Source organism: Scardinius erythrophthalmus, assembly GCF_964197995.2.
Source record: "Scardinius erythrophthalmus genome assembly, chromosome: 16".
Classification (NCBI taxonomy): domain Eukaryota; kingdom Metazoa; phylum Chordata; class Actinopteri; order Cypriniformes; family Leuciscidae; genus Scardinius; species Scardinius erythrophthalmus.
Genome location: NC_138236.1, coordinates 10188290 through 10211568, shown reverse-complemented (window position 1 = coordinate 10211568; position 23279 = coordinate 10188290). Strand labels below are relative to the sequence as shown.

General features: G+C 42.9%; 1 long non-coding RNA gene across 1 annotated transcript; it reads left to right on the top strand.

The window, feature by feature from the left end:
* The first annotated feature begins 21009 nt into the window (after nucleotides 1-21009).
* LOC308704251 lies at nucleotides 21010-22335 on the top strand. Its single transcript, XR_014031782.1, has 3 exons — nucleotides 21010-21136; nucleotides 21967-22129; nucleotides 22206-22335. It is a non-coding gene; the product is annotated as an uncharacterized lncRNA (long non-coding RNA).
* The last annotated feature ends 944 nt before the right edge of the window (nucleotides 22336-23279 follow it).

Here is a 23279-nt window from a genome sequence, read left to right as displayed (position 1 = left end):
TGATATCCAAGGATCATTTCTTCTGTCTTGCCCTGTTTTCTAGAAATGCTTTGGCTAGTCGTTTTCAATCACCCAGCTGAAAGATCAGCTACTCACCGAGCTGCTATGTTAATGAGCGGTTAGAATCCCATTCAGACGACCCTTGGACCACTGAATGATAATGGCAATAAAGAGGATAATAATCGCCATTACTATGGTCATATAATGTGCCCTCATAAGACTTCAAGAACCGATAGAGCCCCAGCTTCACGCTACCCCACGGCCGGCTGCGGGGTTCTGCTGAAATACTTAGGAGCAACAGAAATTCCCATTAAAAGAAGGCTGAGCAGCAGGCAGTCTCTCGCTCCCAACGATCCGACTGGGACTCTTGCCCCTCAATTACAGCAAGACCGTCAGAAAAGCTTTGCCGGTAATTAAAACAAAAGCACTTTCAATGCATAAATCTGGGTTTTTCTCAAGTGGGAGAGTGGGAAAGATTGAGAGATGTTGTGAAAAGGAGGTCTGGTTTCCTACTGCACTCATTTGTAACGGTCACATCGCTTTCAGGACCAAATGAGCGTTATTTTCTCACTCACCCGTGCCGGGTCAGCTGCTACTTCCATCTCTTTTGTTTATTAAGTCGTGGCAATTGTCTCATAATTTCACATGCAGTTCGGTGGAAAAGTTGAGCGTTGACTTTATTGCCTCTCTTTTTTTTTTTTTCCTCATGGACCGACTGACTTGTTAAGGAGCTTGAAAGCCTGAAGTGGGAGCGGTGAAAGTCATTTACTCATCAGTTTTAATACTTTGGTCAGTGGATGTGTCTGTGTTTGATTTCGCATTCCAAGCTCGCAGAACCGGCGAAAGCCTGGGGACCTCGGAGGGAGACTGACAGAGCGGTTATTTTTACAGGAACAGCTTCATTGAAGTGTAGCTTTTTGAGGAACCATCAAGGATGGTTCATTTGAGAGAGAATATCATTTACATGTGGATCCTTGTCTCCCAGGCAACTAGGAATGGAAGAAGTCAATGCCCTCTCTTGTAAAGGTCATTAAAGGCTTGTAAGTGGTCTGTAAAAGAACATGTCAATCACTTTGATGTGTGAGTGATGTGCAAGACTCGAAGCTGGCCTTCAACTTAACGCAATAGTGCCATCTGTAGTCAGGAGGATGTTTTTCTTTTCCTCTTTTTTTGCTTTTTTCCAAGTTTAGAAATATTTTCATAAGTAAGAAGTTTTTAGGAAGTTGGAAGGGTCATCCATCTAACATTTGAAAAGAATTTGCCTAGGTGCTCCAGTGCAACATGAGACATGCTAAGTAATTCAACATGCAACGCTTGTACAGGTAGCAGCTAATGCAATTTATTGGAATGTGTGTAAACACTGTCGTTGATCATCGACACAGAAACAGAGCGAAAAAGGCTGCATCTGATTTAGTGTTCCAGTAATCACAGCTCTAATTTCTGCGGTGCCTCTTAGGAAGATGGAAAATCAGCTGAACCAGACTCCCATTCATGCCAGAAAGGTCAAACAGCTGGAGCATTTAAATGCTATGCCACTGAGGTCAAAGCACTGTGGATTAGTTGTCCATGTTATTTCTAATTCCTTTAGGTTTTGACACAGCTCAACCTTAGACGCACACCTGCACAGCAAGCTTGTGAATTGGTCCATTGATCTCTAATATATGGAAGCCTTTTCTGCCTGGAGTGAAAAAAATTTAAAAGGTAATTTCTTCCTGCCTTACAAATGCAAATTTGTTTCTCATAGTTGAGTTTACATTTCACAATGTGACATCATAAAACGACTATCGCAATTGACTTTGTTTCTTGCAATTGCCTCTATTTCTCAGAATTGTGATATCTTACAATGTGACTTATTTTGCTATCTCTTAATGCGACATTATATCTTGCAATATGACTTTATAATTTGTTTTATAACTTTATCTCATAATCCTCGTAATTCTCATAAATGCCTATATTTTGCAACATGACTGTCTCACAATTGCGACTTTGTTTCTTGGTTTTGTTACTTTTTATCTTGCAATTTTTCATAATTGTGATATTCCATTTCACAATGTGACATCTTGCAGTTTGTCACATATTTGCAACTATTTCCTCATAATTGTTACTTTATATCTTGCGATTGAGGTTTTGTCTCCTAATGGTGATATCTCACAATGTGACTTATTTTGCAATAATATCTCACAATATGACCTTTATATCTTGCATTACACATATTTCCAACTTTCCTTCTTAATAATTGTTACTTTATATCTCGCAATTGCGATGTTTTATCTCAATCGCAACTTTAAATCTCACAATGTGACTATCTTGCATTTTGACATGATGTATCATAATTTCAATTTTTTTCTATAAATTGTTACTTAATATCTCACAATTAAAATGTGTATTTATCAACTTTATATCTTGCAGTTGTGACTTTTGTAAGATACAAAAGTCAATTATGATAAGCAGTCACTTTATATCTTACAGTGTGACTGTTACAAAACCTTTTTATTTTTTCCTCTGAGGCGGAAACAGGCTTCCATGGTAATGCATGTGAAAAGAGGGGGAATCGAGGCGGGTAGGAGACACTTGGATGTCTGCTGTGCATTACACACTTAAGCCCCTGTGGATACTCCCCAGGTGATGAGTCAGTGAAGGTATTAATCATCTGTAATCCATACACTCAGCACCGCAGACGATGAATGGAGATAAATCTCCATGTGTAGAAAGTGACTTCTCTCTGAGCTATTTTTCGAAAAGAAACGCAATGATCAGAGAGAGCCTAAGAAGGTGAGGAAAGAGGGAGTCTCCCCATGGTTTCCCATAGAATTCCCAGGGTGGCTGGAATTGGCAAGAGAATTGAATTGAAGCAGGGGGCTTCCCCTCGGCACATCTGTCTCTCTATGGTTTAGGGATGAGGCTGGGAAGACTGAAGATGAATGAGACAATTTAACCCTGGCTAGTCACATCACAGTGCGCCATGCATTAAAGAAACAATGTTTTGCCTCAAAGTGAGGTGTATCTTCTTCAGTTTCATTTCTGGGAATATAATTAATCATGGAGGAACAAAGTCACCAACTTGCTTTTTGTGTGTTGAGATTGGAAATATTGAGACAATTTCAGTTCTGAATTCCTGTTCTTTAATGATTTATTTTTTTAATGATTAAATTTGAGGAACACATTTGGAAATAAGAAATGTCATTTTAAGTCTGTTATTTGTACTTAACTGAATTATTAAAACATTTCATACAATGATTTTTTTTTTTATTTGTTATTCAGCGCCTGATTATCTTTATTTATTTTGTATACTGTTAGTTGATTTGTCTGCTAGCTTAGCATATTAGCATGTTTCTAACTGATAGCTACCACTGTTACAAAAGAAATGGTAATAGTAAACAGTATTTCCAGATGTTTCTGAACAGGCATTACAAACTATCCGATGGGGATAGCGTTCTGTGGGGTGATAAAATCAGACTACACTATAATTTTCAACACCAAAGCTGTAATCAAATACAAAGTTCTGTCATGAAACTAGATGGTGCAGGCTAATAGGTCCTTAAAGGAGAACTCTGGTCAATTTTAACATTGAGCTAATTTTTTTGTAAATTTGGAGTGCTGTCAGTACAGAGAACAATGACAAAAATCGGTGTTGCCTACACCTTTTTATCCTCTTTTTAAAATTTGCACCCGGAGTTAAAAATTGGTTAAAATTGACCGGAGTTCTCCTTTAACTCAATTTGTTTGCAATCACCTCATTCTCTATAGGGCACAGCTGATTGGTTCCTGTTGTATCAGTAGCCAATGAACTCACTGCTTAACCTTCAAATACTTGTTCAGCATTTGCTGTAGCAGTTGCAGTGCGCCTTCAGAAACCCTCCACCTTCCCCAGCTCCACCTGTATAGATCTGCTATACGGGTAATTCACGTATGCTATGTTTTACAGCAGTAGCATGTCTTACTTGTTTACAGCAGCGTGTCAGAATCAGAATGTCGTGTATGTATTGTCATATCCATTACCATGTCAAACACTTGGAGAGTTGTTGGTTTTGTAAAATGTTTGGCAGAAATGCATCCTCCATATCAAATGGGTGGTTTTGGGGTGGATAGCATCAGTTTAGGAGGATGCTTAACTCAAAAACTTCTTTGTGCAGTTTTCTACTTGATATATAAAGTAAATAAATCTGAATTCTTTCTTTAATTTGCAGTTCCTTCCTGCACCTGGACAAAGTGTTTTTTTGTTGTTGTTTTTTTTTTTCATTTATACACACATTTATTTTTTATTTATTTATTTTTGGTATGTGAATATATTTCCACTCCAAAAAAATAAGTACGTAAATAAATCTAGGCAAGATGATGTTCTCAGACCACAGCAGTTCCTGTGGGCCTCCATCCTTTCTTTCTCTCTGGCTGGAGTGAGTCCACAAGGTTCTTTGATATCCGACATGGAAACTCTCCACATAGACAGCAAGACGTCAACATCCATCACAAGTCTTTCATGAGCTTTATAAAGCTGCAGATCAAAAGCATGTTTCCATTTGAAAACGTATTGATGACAAAATCGGTGCCAGTAAGGTCTATACGTGTGATTACGTACAGTCAAATATTATTGCGCCTCACAGCTTTACGTTTCATATGCTTATAAAACACAGTATGGTTTGCTATCTGGCCAGTTTCTTAATGCATAAGAACCTACAGTATGTGGACTCACTCAACATCTCTGATATCTGTCTTGTGATGCTTGTGTTGTTTAAAGTGAAATGCACCATTTCCAGGAACAATGTGTTTTCGTATTTAATGATCCTTCAAGTACAGGGCTAGCCATGAAAAACATGCCCGTGTTTTTTTTTTGTTTTTTTTTTCTGAGCAGAAGGTTCTTCTTTGAATTTACCCTTCATTTACTGAACTGTCCAAGCATTTATGCAATACCAGAGAATATTGACTACTGGGTAAAATGGCTATTTTCAGTCATTATTGATTTAGAATGACTATCGCAAAAGGCAGTTTTCTGCTCTAGTGAAAACAGACACATACACGTTGCTTTTCAAATGCCAGCGTTATATAAATACACCATCCAATTTTTCAAAATGCAAGTCTCTCAAATCCATTTTTGCCAAAGGTTATTTGCTTTTGTCGTTTTAGTCTATATGCAGGACATGATGCATTGCTAAATCAAGTTTCAATGAAACATTTTTTCAGTTAGTATCGGTGAAGCGAGGCTGTTCAGATTGCAGTATTTCAATGTAAGAACACATTTGGAACGGGGAATTTTGATATAAATGTGCCGTTTAGCAGAGCCAATGCTAATCTTATTGTTTATATTCATGAAACATATTAGACCAAAGTGGAATGCTCTCCCCAACAATTGGCAGATTATACACAGTGGTTTTGCCTCAAAAAGAAATAATATAGTTATAATGTGATGGAAATAAAAATTCTACGATGTGTTCTACAAGCCAGAGTCTACCACAGACATATGCAGAGAAATCAAAGTGCTTTGCAGTATTTACATTCAACGTGTAACATGAGGTTTATCCCTCCACCTTGTGTACAAAGTCCAACTTATATATTTTGCCAGATCTGTCAGTTTTTACAACTCCGTTTTACCTCAGAAGTTGTAAATTATGCAACTTCTCTTTTTTTTCACTGTATTTCTGAAGCAAGTTGCTAGCATTCAGCTGGTGGAAAGGGTTGCCTGCATGCTCTTTTTCTATCTGTGCTGTCATAACAAGTCCTGCAGTATGTCACAGCACATGGCATGTGTCAAATTATGGGAGGGGGACAGAAAGGCTCCAAATTTCGAATCCCAGTTTTTAGACAGTTTTTCCCGTCAGACCTGGTCTGTTGAGACATCAGCTCTCCTAGTAAATTATCTTCTGGGCTCAGATGCAAGTGTCTCATCCCATGCGAGGCCTTGCAGCCAATAAAACGAGCTACTGAAGTACTACCGCAGAGTGAGAATTAATAGGGGATTTGATGCGTCTGATGCCCCTAATCAAGGGATCTGGAGGGGTTTAAAAGGTGTCGTAAAAAGTATGCCACACATTCAAGTTTTTACACAATTATTACACTGCTCTAAGAAATACTTGATTCTGATTGGTCAGTCATGGCATTCAGCAGTCAGATATTTCCTAATATTAGCATCGTCCATGGCAACTTGAATCTCAGTTATCGACTGTAGTAAAACAGCAGAGGACTTATAGCCTAGAAATCTAGACGCACCCTAGCGGCAGCAAAATGTATTTTGCAGCCAGGGCAGTCTAGCAAAAAATAGCTAGCAACTCTCCATTGACTTTCGAGCTGCAAAAACCTAAATTGGGTCAGGCCAATCACGTCGTGTATAGAGTAGGCGGGGCGGGCTTAACATTATGACGACAGAGTTGTGACGGTTACCTGCTACTTGAAAACAAAGAATGGCGGCTGCTGCTGGCGAACATCTTTCGAATCGGCCTTGTCCGTGACTCTGGAGGACTTTTCTTTGAGAAAAGAGCATAGAACAGCAGTTCAGTCATTCTTAAAAAAAGGAAGATGTGTTCGTAGTTTTGCCGGCCAGATATGGTAAAAGTTGAATCTATCAACTAACGTTAGCCCCGCTGTTGGGAAAACGCTCTGGTTGGTTGAAGCGCTGTCCTATACGCTGATTTCACGCAGCCGCCATTTTGAAATCGAAAGTGAGGCTCCGGTGGGAAAAACCCCGGAAGTAAAGATAAACAACAATGCTTTTGGACTACCAACCTGAAGCTGCTGCCGCGATTTACACTATTGGATGTTAATATCCAATATAGGATATGTATATATGTGTAGTTCATTCCTGCTTCGTTTTTTACTTTCTGAATTATATAAAAATATATATTTTATTTATAAATGAATTTCACTGTATATAGTCTAAATTATGAAAGAAATATATGTACAGTTTTAGAATTGACACAACATCATTAAACACAACAATACGCCATCGCATTCAAGACTCTCCTATGATTAAAGGCGACACTTCCGGTTTTCTTCCCACCGGAGCCTCGCTTTCGATTTCAAAATAACGGCTGCGTGAAATCAGCGTATTGCGTGCAGAGGGAATTTGAAAGACAGCCGTTTATCCCGCCCCTCGGATTGAGCCGTGTCTATGGTGAGTTGCCAGACCGGACCCAACATCTTGATGTAGGTCTGGCTTGCCAGGCTAGAGGACTTAAATATTACAGTATCCTTTCAGTTTTCATTTTGTTTTATACATTGTAGAGGACTGTTTTTATTACTATGAATGGGAGAAAGAACAACATGCAATTTGGCAGAAAAAGTCCCGCCTTCTAAATAAAAGAGTAATTCGCCAGTGTTGGAAAACGTCTCGGTTACGTATGTAACCCTCGTTCCCTGAGTAGGGAACGGAGACGTTACGTCGGATGACGACGAATGGGGTTTCGCTTAGAAATCCTATCATCTTCGAGTATTAAAACACGAGCCAATGGCAAAGAAATGCCATGGGTCTGCGGAATTTGCATAGCAAAAAAGACGGGGTCATCGTCCACTATCCAGTGAGACAACCTTTGCTTGGAGAGAGCCTTTCCCTTCAGCTTCCCACCATAACAGACAAAGAGCTGGTCTGAGGTCCTGAAACACCGCGTTCTGTCTACGTAAGCACGAAGGGCGCGTACTGGACAGAGCAGTGCCAAGGCTGGGTCTGCCTCCTCCAAGGGCAGCGCTTGCAGGTTCACTACCTGGTCTCGAAAGGGTGTGGTAGGAACCTTGGGCACATATCCAAGCCGGGGTCTCAGGATCACGTGAGAGTTAGCCGGCCCGAATTCCAGGCACGCTTCGTCAACCGAAAATGCCTGCAGGTCCCCTACCCTCTTGATGGAGGCCAATGCAACCAGGGGCGCTGTCTTCATTGACAGGAACTTAAGCTCCACAGATTGCAAAGGCTCAAATGGCACACTCTGCAGGGCAGTTAAAACCACTGAGAGGTCCCAAGAGGGTACGAGGGGAGGACGAGGAGGATTTAGTCTCCTGGCTCCCCTCAGGAACCTGACAATCAGGTCGTGCTTTCCCAAGGACTTACCATCAACTGCGTCGTGATGTGCGGCAATGGCGGCAACATACACTTTCAGGGTGGAGGGAGACAGCCTTCGCTCCAACCCTTCTTGCAGGAAGGAAAGCACGACACTTATGGGGCATTTCGTGGGTTCAAGATTTTTAGAAGAACACCAGGTGACGAAGAGGTTCCACTTCAACGCATAGACATGTCTCGTGGACGATGCTCTAGCGGAAGTGATGGTAGCCACCACCGCTGGTGGTAGGGTACTCAAACCTGCCTCGTCCCGTCCAGAAGCCACACGTGGAGGCTCCAAAGACCGGGACGAGGGTGCCAAAGGGTGCCCCGTCCCTGAGAAAGGAGGTCCTTCCTCAGAGGAATTGGCCAAGGAGGTGCTGTCGCAAGGAGTATGAGTTCTGAGAACCAGGTGTGGTTGGGCCAGTATGGGGCAACCAATATAACCTGCTCCTTGTCCTCCCTGATCTTGCGCAGGGTCCGCGCAAGAAGGCTCACTGGGGGAAACGCATACTTGCGTAGGCCCTGCGGCCAGCTGTGCGCCAGTGCATCCGTGCCGAGCGTGCCCTCGGTCAGGGAATAAAACAGGTCGCAATGGGACGAGTCGTGGGAGGCAAACAGGTCTACCTGTGCGTCGCCGAACTGATCCCAAATCAGCTGGACCGTCTGGGGATGGAGCCGCCATTCTCCAGCGAGAGGCCGAACTCGAGACAGCTCGTCGGCCGCCTGGTTCAGGTGTCCCGGGATATAAATGGCTCGAAGCGACCTCAGATGCTTCTGACTCCATATGAGGAGGTGGCGAGCGAGTTGCGACATACGGCGGGAGCGTAGACCACCTTGATGGTTGATGTACGCTACTGTCGCGGTATTGTCTGATCGGACTAGTACGTGCTGACCCCTGAGCAACGCATGGAAGCGGTGCAGGGCGAGACGTACAGCCAGCAACTCGAGGCAATTGACATGCCATAGGCGCTGGGGTCCTGTCCAGGAGCCCGCGGCAGCATGTCCATTGCACATGGCGCCCCAGCCCGTGGTGGAGGCATCTGTTGAGACAACAACATGCCGGGAAACTCGTTCCAGGGGCACTCCGGCCCGTAGAAAGCTGAGGTTCGACCACGGGGTGAAGGTCTGACGGCAGGCCGGAGTCACTGGGACCCGGAGCTTGCCGTGTTGCCATGCCCACCTCGGGACTCGATCGCGAAGCCAAAGCTGAAGCGGTCTCATATGAAGCAATCCGAGCGGCGTTACTGCGGCTGCAGATGCCATATACCCCAGGAGCCTCTGAAAAAGTTTCAGTGGGACCGCACTCTTGCCCTCGAACTGGCGAAGACAAGTCAGCAGTGACTGCGCGCGCTCGCTCGTAAGCTGCGCGCACATGGCGACCGAGTCGATTTCCATACCGAGAAAAGAGATCCTCTGCACTGGGCAGAGTTTGCTCTTCTCCCAGTTGACCCGAAGGCCCAGACGAGCTAGGTGCCGGAGCACAAGATCCCTGTGTTCGCAAACCTGGTCTCGAGAGTGAGCTAGGATCAGCCAGTCGTCGAGATAGTTCAGGATGCGAACCCCGTGTTCGCGTAGGGGAACAAGGGCTGCCTCGACGACCTTCGTGAAGACGCGAGGAGACAGGGCTAGCCCGAAAGGGAGAACCGCGTACTGGTATGCCCGCCCCTCGAAAGCAAACCGTAGAAACGGTCTGTGTCGAGGTAAAATGGAGACATGGAAGTAGGCGTCCTTCAGGTCGATCGCTGCAAACCAATCTTGTGGCCGCACACACTCGAAAATGCGTTTGGCCGTGAGCATCTTGAACGGCAGCCTGTGAAGGGAGCGGTTCAGGACGCGCAGGTCCAGGATCGGTCGTAACCCACCCGATTTCTTCGGAACAATGAAGTAAGGGCTGTAGAAGCCGGACCTCATTTCGGCTGGAGGGACAATCTCGATCGCACCCTTCGCCAGTAGGGTGGCGACCTCCACTCTCATGACAGGGGCATTGCCACCGACCATAGTGAAGCGGACTCTGCTGTAGCGGGGAGGAGATCGCGCGAACTGAATCGCGTAGCCGAGCCTGATGGTTCTCGCGACCCAGCGAGACAGTCTGGGAAGCTCTAGCCAGGCTTCCAGAAAGTGCACCAGCGGGGTCATATGAACCACAGACGTACCGTCGGGGGTGCAGCGAGGCGGAATGACCGGCCCAGGCGTGGGTGGCATAGCGGCCCGGTGCGGGGGCACGGTCATTAGCCGCGTCCTGCCAGAGAAGGCCAGGGGAGGACCAGCGTCCCACGGGGGCGTGCTCTGGCAGGGGTCTGGTGACAGAGGGGGATGAGAGGAGCGTGGCCCGTGGGCGGCGCGTGCTCTCATCCGCACACTCCGTGTGCTCAGAGATGGGATAGTGAGTTCTTTCTTTAACCATTTTAGGGTGCTGCCCGTCGTGGGACGAGCAGCGGGGATGGGAAAACCAAGGATTCTCCCCCGGCCCTCCACCGGGGGAAGGAGCGGCCCTGCTACCGGCTCCTGTACAGAACTCATCACCATCTCTGAGCAGCCCGTCTCAGGAGCGCCGCTTAGCCTGGCGTTTAGCGGGGCGCGGGGCAGGAGAGGGCTGTGGCGCCTTCCTACGGCTTCCTCTCCGACGCGACCCGGGAGCAGCGGACTGCTGGGGCCGATCGGGAGGGGCGGGAACCGCAGGAGGGCGCCCTCGGCGGCGAGCGGGCTGAGGCACCTGTGCCGACGACTGCGCTGCCGGAGCAGCGGGCCGCCGGGGCAGGACGTGTTTTAGAGCCTCAGTCTGCTTCTGGGCAGTCGAGAACTGCTGGGCAAAGTCCTCGACTGCACCGCTGAACAGGCCAGCCTGGGATATGGGGGTGTCGAGGAACCGGGTCCGCTCGGCCTCCCGCATATCAGCCAGGTTTAGCCATAGGTGTCGCTCCTGGACCACCGAAGTGGCCATCACCTGACCCAGCGAGCGTGCGGTCACCTTCGTCGCTCGGAGAGCAAGGTCGGTGGCGGCACGCAACTCATCAAAGAGTGCTGGGTCAGACCTCCCCTCGTGCATATCACGCAACATCTGGGCCTGGTAGACCTGCAGAGTCGCCATGGCATGCAGTGAGGAGGCCGCCAGCCCCGCAGCTCTGTAGGCCTTCGCCACCAGGGTGGAAGAGAACCTACAGGCCTTGGAGGGGTGCTTTGGGTCCCCGCGGGAAGAAGCACTCTGAGGACACAGCTGCATCGCAACAGAGCGTTCAACCTGGGGAACCCCAGTGTACCCTTTGGCGGCCGCCTGATCAAGGGGAGGCAAGGCGGAGGCGGTCGCCGAACGATCACGGGAAGACAATGGTGCCTTCCAGGACCTCGTGACCTCCTCATGCACATCCGGGAAAAAAGGCATTGGGGTTGGCCGCCGACGCGGATCAGCAGCCGCACCCAAAAACCAATCGTCCAGCCGCGAACGAACCGGCCCAGGTGGCGGGGACCACTCAAGACCGATCGCCGCGGCTGCCCGGGAAAGCATGGCCGTCATCTCGGGATCAGACTCGGACAATGCTGGGACACCCGAGGGTGGCAGCACAGCCGAATCCTCACTTCCCGAGGACTCCTGCCCACCTTGTGATGCAGCGATCGACATCACGTCATCCTCTGGAGCGCCGAATGAAACTCGCGGCAAGTCCGAGGACTGTACAGCGGTTTCCACGCGGACACTCGCGGGTTGCACGGGAACAGAGGGAAGTGTGGAGCGTGGAATAGTCGGCGCTTTGTTCCACACTGTAACCCTCAGATCACCCTGGCCGCCAGCCGAAGTACCAGCCCTTTCGGGACCAGTAGATCGGGGTGCGGATGAGGGGACTCTCACATTAAGATCATTGAGTCTCGATCTCAACCGTGCGATGGGCATGTTCCCGCAGTGGGAACATGACTCATCCACAAACGCTGCCTTAGCGTGCTCGACACCCAGACACACAAGACAGCGATTGTGCCCATCAGAGTCAGACACGAATAGACCGCAACCAGAAGTGCACGGGCGAGGCATCTTTAAAAAGACGTGCCGCGTGCAATGCTCTTTTGTGAAAGGAGATTTCTCCGCAGAGTGTTGAAGCGACCAGGGAGAGAACACACAAACTCTGGCAAATCACTGCACAGATCAGCAGGGAATGTGCACTCGCTGGAACTCGCTGTCACACCAACACCTGGAGAGAGGCTCGTCTCGAAGAGATGAAGAGATAACTCAGAATTTGGCTGTGGAGTGAAGTACATCAACTTGGCTCCGAAGCGAAAACATATCTGCATTCTGCTCGCGCACTTCCTTATATACCCCCAGGGCGGGGCGGAGTTACGCTATGCAAATTCCGCAGACCCATGGCATTTCTTTGCCATTGGCTCGTGTTTTAATACTCGAAGATGATAGGATTTCTAAGCGAAACCCCATTCGTCGTCATCCGACGTAACTCGGAGTGACAACGAAAGGGAACTGCTTTTAGAAGCTACGGTTGCTTTAGAAACAGTCAGTGTTCTGAGACGCTTATGACTGCACATGCGAAAATGCTTTATTTGGTCATTATTTGAGCAATTTGAAAAAATGTATGAGACTGCTGTTGTCAGATTTAATTGGTGATTTCAAATATGAAATTTAATCGTAAGTTTGGAGAACAGCTGTGGAGAATTTGATGGAGAAGCTGTTCTTCCATGACGGAAATAGTTGCCCGAGAGGCTTTCAAAGATGGCCGCCGAGTGAAGAGACTTGCAGGGACTTTGCTTCAGTGTGAGCATTGCTTCTTCGCCACACTATTGAAAATAGAAACCTGACTTTTTTTGCCCACTAATGTGACCACTCATGCATACATTTAAAAAGACGTTTGTGAGAAAGCGTCGCTTTCACTTGAGGTGGTAATATGTCGCTCAAACACTTTCTGTCCCAATTAGAATCGTTTAAATGTTCTGTTCAGAGAGTTGTTTATATAGATGGCATTTGCAAGATGAACATGGAGAGATTGTGCATTCACTATACCCATACAAACGAATTTTTTAAAAGGCGACCCCTGTGAAAGTCACAGTATAAATCACATTGGGTGCAAGTAATCGACAAACAGGAACTAGATATCCGCATCTGCAAGAAAAACTCACTTAGACCCTCTTAGTTTTGTGAATAGCGTTCAGGTTGAGGCACGTTGAGCTGATATGAGAAGATGTTCGTGTTGAGTTTCAGAAAACACCAGCTCTGTTCTCGCACTAACTTCTTCACAAGCATTTCACTCTGCTCCTCATTTCTTCTTTCAAAACAATGATGCCTTTCAGCTCAAGGACAAAGGACTCTTAGACATGTGCCAGGTAGAATTCATAATGTCAGCTATTGGAGGTGAAAGGAATTTCACTACATTTCCCTCCTTTGATGCTGACACTTCCTTTTCTTGGTTTGGATATCTTGTGAACAACACAAGCCTACGTCTAGCTGTCTCCGTGTATGGCACATGTGCACAAACTCATGCCCCCACACATTTAGCTGTGACTCAGCAAGTATGATTTTGCTCCTGAAAGCAAAGCATTGAATCTCAACCCCTTTTGAAGGCATGGTGACCATTATAACTTGTTTGCGCATTGGCTAGGCTTATACATCTTTACATGCAGTTTTAATGTAGCCTATAGGTTCAGCTTACCAGGGCAGTGTTAATGCAGTCCTGGAAAACAAAATTGTATTTGAAAGGTACTGGGTTGATATATGAGCACTTCCAGGGCACTGAAATGAACACTCACCAAGCGGCAAATGTGAGTAAAAATCGACATTGGCGAGTATATGAAATTAAACTCGCCAGTTGGTGGGAAACATTTAAATGAATTCTAACAATGCATGAAAGTGAACAAATGTAAACGATGCTCGGAACTGTTGAAGGTCCAGCATTGCATCGTCACGAAAGTTTAAGCTTTGACAATTTAAATATTCAAGTGCAAGAAGACACGAAAAGGAGTTCATTCCATTACTCGCATGTTGTGTGGAAAGTTTTATGTGCGCACACATCTGAAGTAGGTGCCCAAAAAGCCGCGTCTCAAACAGCACGCAAATACTAAGCGCTCTTTTATGTCTTCTTGCACTTGAGCATACATATTTACACAAAATTGTCAAAAATAGCATGTCTAAAGCGAGCGTAATCTAAAGTGAACATTACACCAGAATTGTGAGAGTACCGTGATCTCTGTAAAAAAAAAACAAATTCAATTCTCAGTTTATCCAGAATCTTGCAGCTTTAATATACACACACACACACACACACACATACAAACTTGATCTGACACACGTTCTTTTAGTAATATTATGGCATGTCTCGGTTAATAAAAAAAGCAATCATAATAAAACTAAATTATTTGGAACAAATTCTCTTGCCCCTTGTGGTGAAGAGAGCTTGTCATTTGGATGGAGGTTTGGGGATTGTAACATCCTGATTGAAAATAACCTCATACAGTTTCTTAAAGTGGTGGTTACCTCTCTTAGAAAACGAAGAGGCCACTGGTATAATTTTATACGCTTCAACATTTTTCCTTTTCTTCTTTTTTTTCAGTGTCTTCTCTGCACTCAACCCAACAACAGAATTATTTATGACATCCACATGTGCCGAAATGATTTGTGGACACGCATGGTTTGGTTTACCAGTAGGCTGTTTAGTTTTCCTCATGGAAGACGTTCAGATTCTGCACACAACTGGAGGTAATTGTCCACTGCTAATTTAAAAAATAATAATTGGGAAACATGGAAGTCTTCAAAAAACCCAGTGATATGATATGAATGGACTCAGCACCCTCTCGCCCTCATGTGTTTGTTTGATTCTGCTCGGCAAGACGGATTCTCATGCACATCTGTAAGGCATACAGGGATCAGGTTGACCGTTGAACTGTGATGACTTTTACATAAACAGTTCACGGTCGGTTTGTGTTGACAAACACGTTCTTTCAGCGTGAGCCAGGTCAGAGACTGAACTTTTTGTTGTGATATTATGGATATCCCATATTTGAGTCTCGTCCCTGTCATGTAATCCCATCTAAACAACTGTTTCTTCGCCAGCTATTAGGCTTATGTTTGAAATGCATCCCAGTGGATTTTGCTCCATTTTTTTCAAAGCATATGTCTGGAATGTGCTATTCTTGCAGTAAATCTCTCTCTCTTCCTGCCCCCCTTTCATATCACTGATTTAACAGAGGAAAGAAATCTATATTCATACGGATCAGTCTTTCTTCTTTGTGTTACCTCCACTTCTTTTCATTGTATTCCTCCCTCATTTATACATTTAAATAGGATATTTATAATAGGATTATTTTAAATGTTAAAAGTATATCGTTTAAAAGTTTAGGGGTCAGTAAAAAAAAATTGTGGTGGGGTGGGTGATGCGAGTGCCTTGTTTGCACAAAAGAACATAAATTACCATTTTATTAATATTAAAGGTTGTATCAGTGATTTCAGGCCCAAAAAAAAAAAGATCACATTTTACAGAGACGCGTAACGTTTTTTTGACGGCATGCTTATGGGGCGGGCAACTAGCGGATCGTTAGGAAAGATTAGATGAATGTGATCTTTTTTTTTTGGGCCTGAAATCATTGATACAACCTTTAATCTCCAATGCGTGTTCGCTTAACCATGTCTGCTCTCACATCAACACAACACAATACGCATGCATCATGGTGCTCTCATGAACACGCAACTAATCCATATGAATTGAATGGTGTAGTCAATTTTTTGAAGAGACTTGATTGCTTTATATGCACAGATTTAATAGGCTTTTATTCACATATACACATTGATCAGCAAACATAAATAGGATCTCAACCGAAGAAAACCTCATTTGGTTCTTGTGGAAGATCAAACGTGTCGTGTAACACACGAAAATGAACCTCATTGGTTCTTGCAGAAGCTCAAACGTGCTGCGTAACACGAGAATGAACCTCATTGGTTCTCACACGTCAAGCGAACATGCTTGAGCTTCCGTTTACCACAAATGATCTCTTCAGAATATTTTGACTACACCACTCTTTATGAACTTTTTGAAGCGTTAGAAGAGTCAGTTGTGTAACTGTCCATTGATGGAGAGAAAGCTCTCAGATTTCAGCAAAAAGATCTTCATTTGTATTCCAAAGATGAACAAAAGTCTTATGGGTTTGAAACGACATGAGGGTGAGTAATTAATGACAGAATTTTCATTTTTGGATGAACAAACCCTTTAACATTTGATGCTCATATCCAGAATACTGTAAAAACATAATTTTTTCATCTTGGAAACAAAAAAAAATCATATTTTACCTTGCCAGATTACGTCCCATGTTGTCTTTCCCTGTGGCTGAAAACTTTTGTATTCTCCCGTATTGATTATTGCAATGCAGTCTACTGGCTGGGGTTTCAAAAGCAACCTGAAATAAATTACAGTTTGTGCAAAATTCAGCCGCTAGAATCCTGACTAGGAAAAGGACTGGGGATCACATCACTCATATCTTGGAGTCCTTGCACTGGCTCCCAGTCAGGTTTCGTGTTGATTTTAAAATTCTCATGCTTACCTAAGGCTTTGCATGGTTTGGCTCCTCAATATTTGTCGGAGCTCTTAACCCCCTACACCCTAACGCGCGATCTCTGCTCCTCTGAGGCTGGTCTTTCAACAGTTCTGCCAACTCGTTTAAGATCTATGGGTGATGGGGCTTTCTCTTCATTATAGATCCAAAACTATGGAACTCTCTGCCCTCTAAGATTAGCCAAGTGGAATTTCTTAGTGTTTTTAAATCTTCCCTTAAAACTCGCTTTTTTAGAGTAGTTTTTATTTGGCCACTTTGTGATTGTTTTATTCTATACTGAAACTTCATTACTTACTTGCAACTTCATGAATGCGATGGATGGATGGATGGATGGATGGATGGATGGATGGATGGATGGATGGATAGACAGATAGATAGACAGATAGATAGATAGATAGATAGATAGATAGATAGATAGATAGATAGATAGATAGATAGATAGATAGATAGATAGATAGATAGATAGATAGATAGATAGATAGATAGATAGATAGATAGATAGATAGATAGATAGATAGATAGATAGATAGATGCTAAAATATTGGTGCAGGGAGCATATTGTGACTCCTCCTCTCACTAAATAGTTGGCAGGCGGGAGAGATTACCATCTGTTTGTGGGAAAGTGAGATGCCAAAGGGACCACCACAAACAGCCAAGGTAATAGTGAAGGGTTCCACTCAGTCTCTGTGTTTCTCCGCAGTCATCAGCAGCACGTGGCCAACTGCGGGATTCACTGTCATAATTACTCTACACAATTATTAGGGCTAAATACTCTGTCCAATGATTCTAAATGCTCCATCTCTCTTGGTCTTTCTCTCCCTTTTTTCTGTTTAACTGTAGTAATTGAGACACTGTGCTCTTTGTTGTATATTTTACAAAGCAATAATTGTTTTTGCAAGAGTCTGCCAGCCAAAAAAAAGCCACAGTTAATTTTTATGTTGAGAAACCAGAATAAACAGCTTGAGAAGTGCCAAACATAATAAAATCAAACTGCTTGCTGCTGTTGTTTATGAGGATCCATGGAATCAGCAGACAAAGTTATTCATAGTTTTGAATTAAGGGTTAATTGTAAACGATCAATTAAACGTACATATTAAATCTTTGGTTTTCTGTATTCATCATCCCCAGACTACTTTTTCACATGTTCTATTGACCATGACTAATTTCTCACGACTGAAGCGATTGTTTTTGATGGAAGGATAATACAAAACGTAATTAGATATACTCAAGTTTTGCGCGAATACAGACATCCAACAATATTTACCACATTTGGAATGAAAATGGAAAAGAATAAAGAGCTATTCAGGAGTTGAACAAACCAAACAGTTTAAGTGGTTGGCTCGTTACGTGAATGTTGAGTGAAAACAATGGTAATGAAAGGCCGCTGGAAGATGACTGTCTAAATAGCCCACCTACTAGTGTGTTTGCTTATGCCAAATTATACCATTATTTCGCCTGATACAAATTTTGTAATATGAATATCAAGTCACAACATCCTAAGAAACTACAGTAAATTGAGTAAATTGGACAAGGTACATAATCCATTTTATTACAATTTAAAAATGACTCCACATTGAGCAGAACACTCATAACGACATTTAATTTGTAGGTAAATGCCTTTTTTTATGTTCACGATAATAAATACCGCTCCCAATATATCAAGCATGTATATGAAAATACTTAATATTTCAGACAGTTATGCAAACAGATATGTCTAATAACACCAAAAACAACAATGGATCAATTTCATTGTATGACATCTGACCCCTAACCAAATGTCATTACTAAATCTAGTGATTTTATTCAAAAGTGAACCTTCACCCACAGATGGAAAGCACATAGGCCTACAGTAACTTTCTGGGACAAAACCACAACCAGTGGTAGGATCAGGCTGCTTCCTCAAAACCCAAATTGGACTCATTTTTCAAGAGGGATGGATTAAAAACCAAAGTTATTATGTCATTTAAAAACATTAATGCCTTTGAGTAACGCTGGTCTTTTCTTACTTACACTAGGATAGGAACCCAAAGCGTAGACTAGCGAGAGAAGGTTATTATTGTTAGTGAAAACCATTATGAATACATTTTTGTTAACTACACAAAACTACATATAATATAATATAATTTATAATAATATAATATAATTCATATAATATAATATATTTTAATAAACATATTTTAGACTTTAACTGTTATGTTAACTGTTATAATGTGAACAGTTCAGTTTTTGAGAGTATTATGTGTGAACACATGTAGGTGTAGTAATAATCATATTCCAATGTACATTATAATATAATATAATATAATATTACATACTATAATATAATGTTAACACACCACAGTTTTCATAGACTTTAATGGTGTTATAATGAAAACAGTTAAGTTGTCAATATAGGCAGATGGAATGATAATCATAATCAGATCAGATGCACATTGCACATGGTAGGCTATCATTTGAAAAGACAAAAATTAAAAATAAAATTAGTAATATTTTCAAAACACACTCAGAATTATTTGATTTGATTTCCCTTAGGGGTACAGCAGCTCGTCACTGGGGCAATACCCGGACATATTTGTACAGTAGCTTTTCTACCCCTAAAGGTTCATAAGACATTAATATACACCTTTTAGTGGTAAATAAGGAACAAAGATGTATTTTGAGGGAACTTGCCCATTGACAAGCTGTAGTACCCCTGAAGGTACAATATTTGCTCACAGTCTAAATAACTCTGGTGTCTTCCAGCATATGAACTATTAGAAAGTATCTCTATTTTCACTTTGTGATAGGAGATTACAATCACAATCTCAAAGGAGATTGCAGAAACTTGGACTGTGAAGTTAGCATATGGACTTTTTGTTTTTGATCTGAGGAAAAATATACGGATGCCAGGGCATTTTTTGGGCTGGGAGAGTGGGATGTTTTGGGGTCGTCTGGTATGGGAATGTGGAATAGGAATAGGGGCTTGCTGCTGCATATGCGCTGGGGTAAGATCACAGTCAGACGAGATTAATGAGCCTGGCTCCGTAACCCACAGTGTCCTGTAGACAGCCCTGCCATTCTTCACCTCTGACAGGACAAGTGCTGGCATTTTTCACTCTGCTTGTCTTAACACTTGATGCTGCCTGGCAACTTACACCACCCTACGACGGCTAAGACGTGGTTCCTGCAGCAATTTCAGACTTGAGTTGATGTCACCAGCCAAATATCTGCGGTGCATGGTGACTTTTTTCGCTCTGTCACTGTGATGGGACGCGGAGCTGACGCAAGGAAAAGTTAATAAGTCCAGCTTTATTAGGATTTGAGCACCAAAATAAGCCTAGCAAGTTTGTTCTGTCTTTATAGCAAGGATGGAGCTGTTGATGAAGTATAGGCAGTTAAAATAAATCAGTGCTGTCAAAAGGATTAATCTCGCATCTAACAAAAGTTTTTGTTTAATATAATATATATGTTACATTATGTATATGTGTGTGTATATGTATATACTGTATATGTGTGTGTGTACTATATATGTGTGTATATATACACTGTAATGAATTGCTGTAAAAATTACAGCATTATTTTACAGCAGCTGGCTGTTTTCTAATAATACAGCATATTGCTGTAAACTGCAATGCATTCTGGGGTCGCTAGGCGGTTTAATTCAAAATACAGAATATTGCTGTAAATTTCAAATCTTCTGAGGCATTTGTGATCTTCAACGGTCGTGTCGTCGACTTTCGGGTAGCGCAAGAGGAGTGCTTCACAACTCTGTGGTAAGTGACTTATTTCAGTTTCTTATTTTCAATGTTTGGTAACTCGTAGAATATGAAGGTAATGTTATATTCGCGGTCCATATTGGTAACCCCGGATCACACATCCTCCGACCGCGGGGCGCGAAGGAGACTTGCGCCGGGCTTCAGCAGCGCGGACGCGGTAGTATTTTACACACCTCACCCCGGCGCTACAGCGGCTATGGGCAGAAAATCTATGGGCTCCTGTGTTAAGAATTACATGCTTTAATGACAACTGTCGGTATTCACACGAGCTTCGTGTTGATTAGCACACTTCGTCGTGATTATTTTATGGTGTAAATCAAATCAAAATCAAGCCATCTGTTAAAATGGGCGCCGAAATGAAAACGCCGTTGCTAAAGCCTTGCGTCAGATGCGTGTCATATACGTTAAATTATAAATGATGCTGTAATAAGTTACCAGGTTTGTTGCACGTTTAATATGCCGGTGTAAAAATCCATAGTTGGCTTACATTTCAGTACGAAATGTGTTTTTTTAGCTGTAACCTACTCTGTGTGTGAAATTTGCTTATTGTTTGTTTGTAATGCCGTTTTTAACTTTATTTAAAAGAAAGAGTTCCTGTACTCTGAATACTAAATTATAGTTTAAATGTAAAAAAACGAAAAGTAAAAATGGTATAGTTAAAAATAACTATTGTCACATGTTGTATTGTTTTAGGAGACACAGACAAGTGGGCACTGGAAGGCCAAGTTGTGTGTGTGAGGAGGGCTTTCAGCACAGTCTGGCCTTCCCATACTGTTCACAGCATATTACATATTCAATCAGGAGGAGGCAGTACCTTGGAGTTCATTCAAAGGTAATGATTGAATTCTTAACAACCTCAGTACCTGCATTTTACACATTTATTCAATATCAGAACTTGCCTTTTCTGTTGAGGCCTTTAAAGGGATAGTTCGGCCAAAAATTATATTAAACCCATGATTTACTCACCCTCAAGCCGTTCGAGATGCATATGTCAATCATTTTTCAGACAAACACATTTTCAGTTATTTTAGAAAATGTCTTAGATCTTTCAGTGGTTATAATGTGAAGTTATGGGGTCCACTCCTTCAAGCCAGTTATTTTCATTTATAAAGTTTTAAATATGTATATTTTTACGACAAAACCGCACGGATTACCCTCAGAAGGCCTTCGTTTATCCCCCTGGAGCCGGATGGGTTACTTTTGTGAAGGATGCATGCACATTTTTGGGACTTGAAGGAGGTGGATCCCATAACTTGACATTATAACCACTGAAAGATCTAAGACATTTCTAAAATAACTGAAAATGTGTTAGTCTGAAAAATTATTGACATATGCATCTCGAACGGCTTGAGGGTGAGTAAATCATGGGTTTAATATCAATTTTGGCCGAACTATCCCTTTAACACAATGTTTCTCAACTCGAGAAGAGAGAATTTTTAGGGCGAATGATTTAGATGTCTCCATCTTTAACACTAGCAAGCTAATGAGTTAAATCAGGTGTTTTAATTAGTGGACATATAAAACTTCCTTCCTGGGAGGTCCTCATGACTGGAGTTGAGAAACACTGCTCTAATATATGGTCCAATTTTAAAAACATGATTACAAGCCTCAAAAACTTAAAACCAATCTTAATTACATATTGTCTGTTTCCTGACCCTTTAGGCGCTTTGTATGTATTAATCCGGAAAGAGGAACAAAGAAATCAAGAGAAAATTTGCCATCTAAAACAACAGGGCAAATGGTACAGAAGAAACAGGTTGCAGTGAACCCACATGTTGCCACTCTGCCCAGCAAAGTGATGGATTAACAGTGGAATTTCTGAAATGTAAGTAGTACACACACACACAGATCTATTTTCCCTTTAATTGTAACCTTTTAATATTCTCTATCTGTCTCTAAAGCCCTTTTCACACAGCGCGATGTTCCCGGGAAATTGCCAGAATGCCTTCTGTGTGAACGCAAACACGACCTGGGACTGATGCCGGGATCGATGCCGGGTTGGGGACCTAGTAACATTGCCGTGTTCAGTCCCGGAACGTGCGCTATGTGAACAAAAGCCGTAATAATGCCGTGTTGTAGTGATGACGCTGAAGCCGGGATTGTTCGCCAGCTGTGAAATGGTACGTAATGCGCAAGTTTATGATTGAATCAGAGAAAAAAATGCACAAGCGTGGTTTCTTGAGAGAGAGAGAGATCGCAGCTCATAAGCAAACTTAAAGGACAATTCCGGTATTTAACACTTTGAGTCTATTTTGTAGTTTGTTTTGGATGAACAAGAGTGGTGGACAAAGAAATTTTGACAATGGTTCCTGTCGCGACTTTTTGACTATTTTAGAATTGCCCATGACCGCTTTAGAATGGGAGTCAATGGCCATGCACGAACATGTCCTTAAAACAACCCTTAATGTTCGTTTTCAAAACTCTGCAACTCACCGAGTGGTTAGTGGTGTTCGTTGATGATCAAAAACAAGTAGCGTAGCGAAATACAGTTTCTGTCGTGTTTTATTTGGCATTTTGTAAAATCCATTGATTTCCGTTGGAGGACTCATTGCTCGCTGATATTACTGCGCTACCGGAAACTGAAAGGGGGCTGTTTACATTTGATTGTAGTCTTTTAGGTCTTTTCGCTCGGTTCTCTGTGCTAGCGTGAGCAGAGCAACGGAAGTTGCGGAAGAGCGGAAGTTTATACGCGGTTGTGAGGTATCTGAAAAAATAGTTCCACTATAGAAAAATAAACGGATTGAAATCATACATTGCGCCGATATTTGTTTTTAATTATCAACGAACACCACTAACCACTCGGTGAGTTGCACAGTTTTGAAAACGAACGTTAAGGGTTGTTTTAAGGACATGTTCGTGCATGGCCATTGACTCCCATTCTAAAGCGGTCATGGGCAATTCTAAAATAGTCAAAAAGTCGCGACAGGAACCATTGTCAAAATTTCTTTGTCCACCACTCTTGTTCATCCAAAACA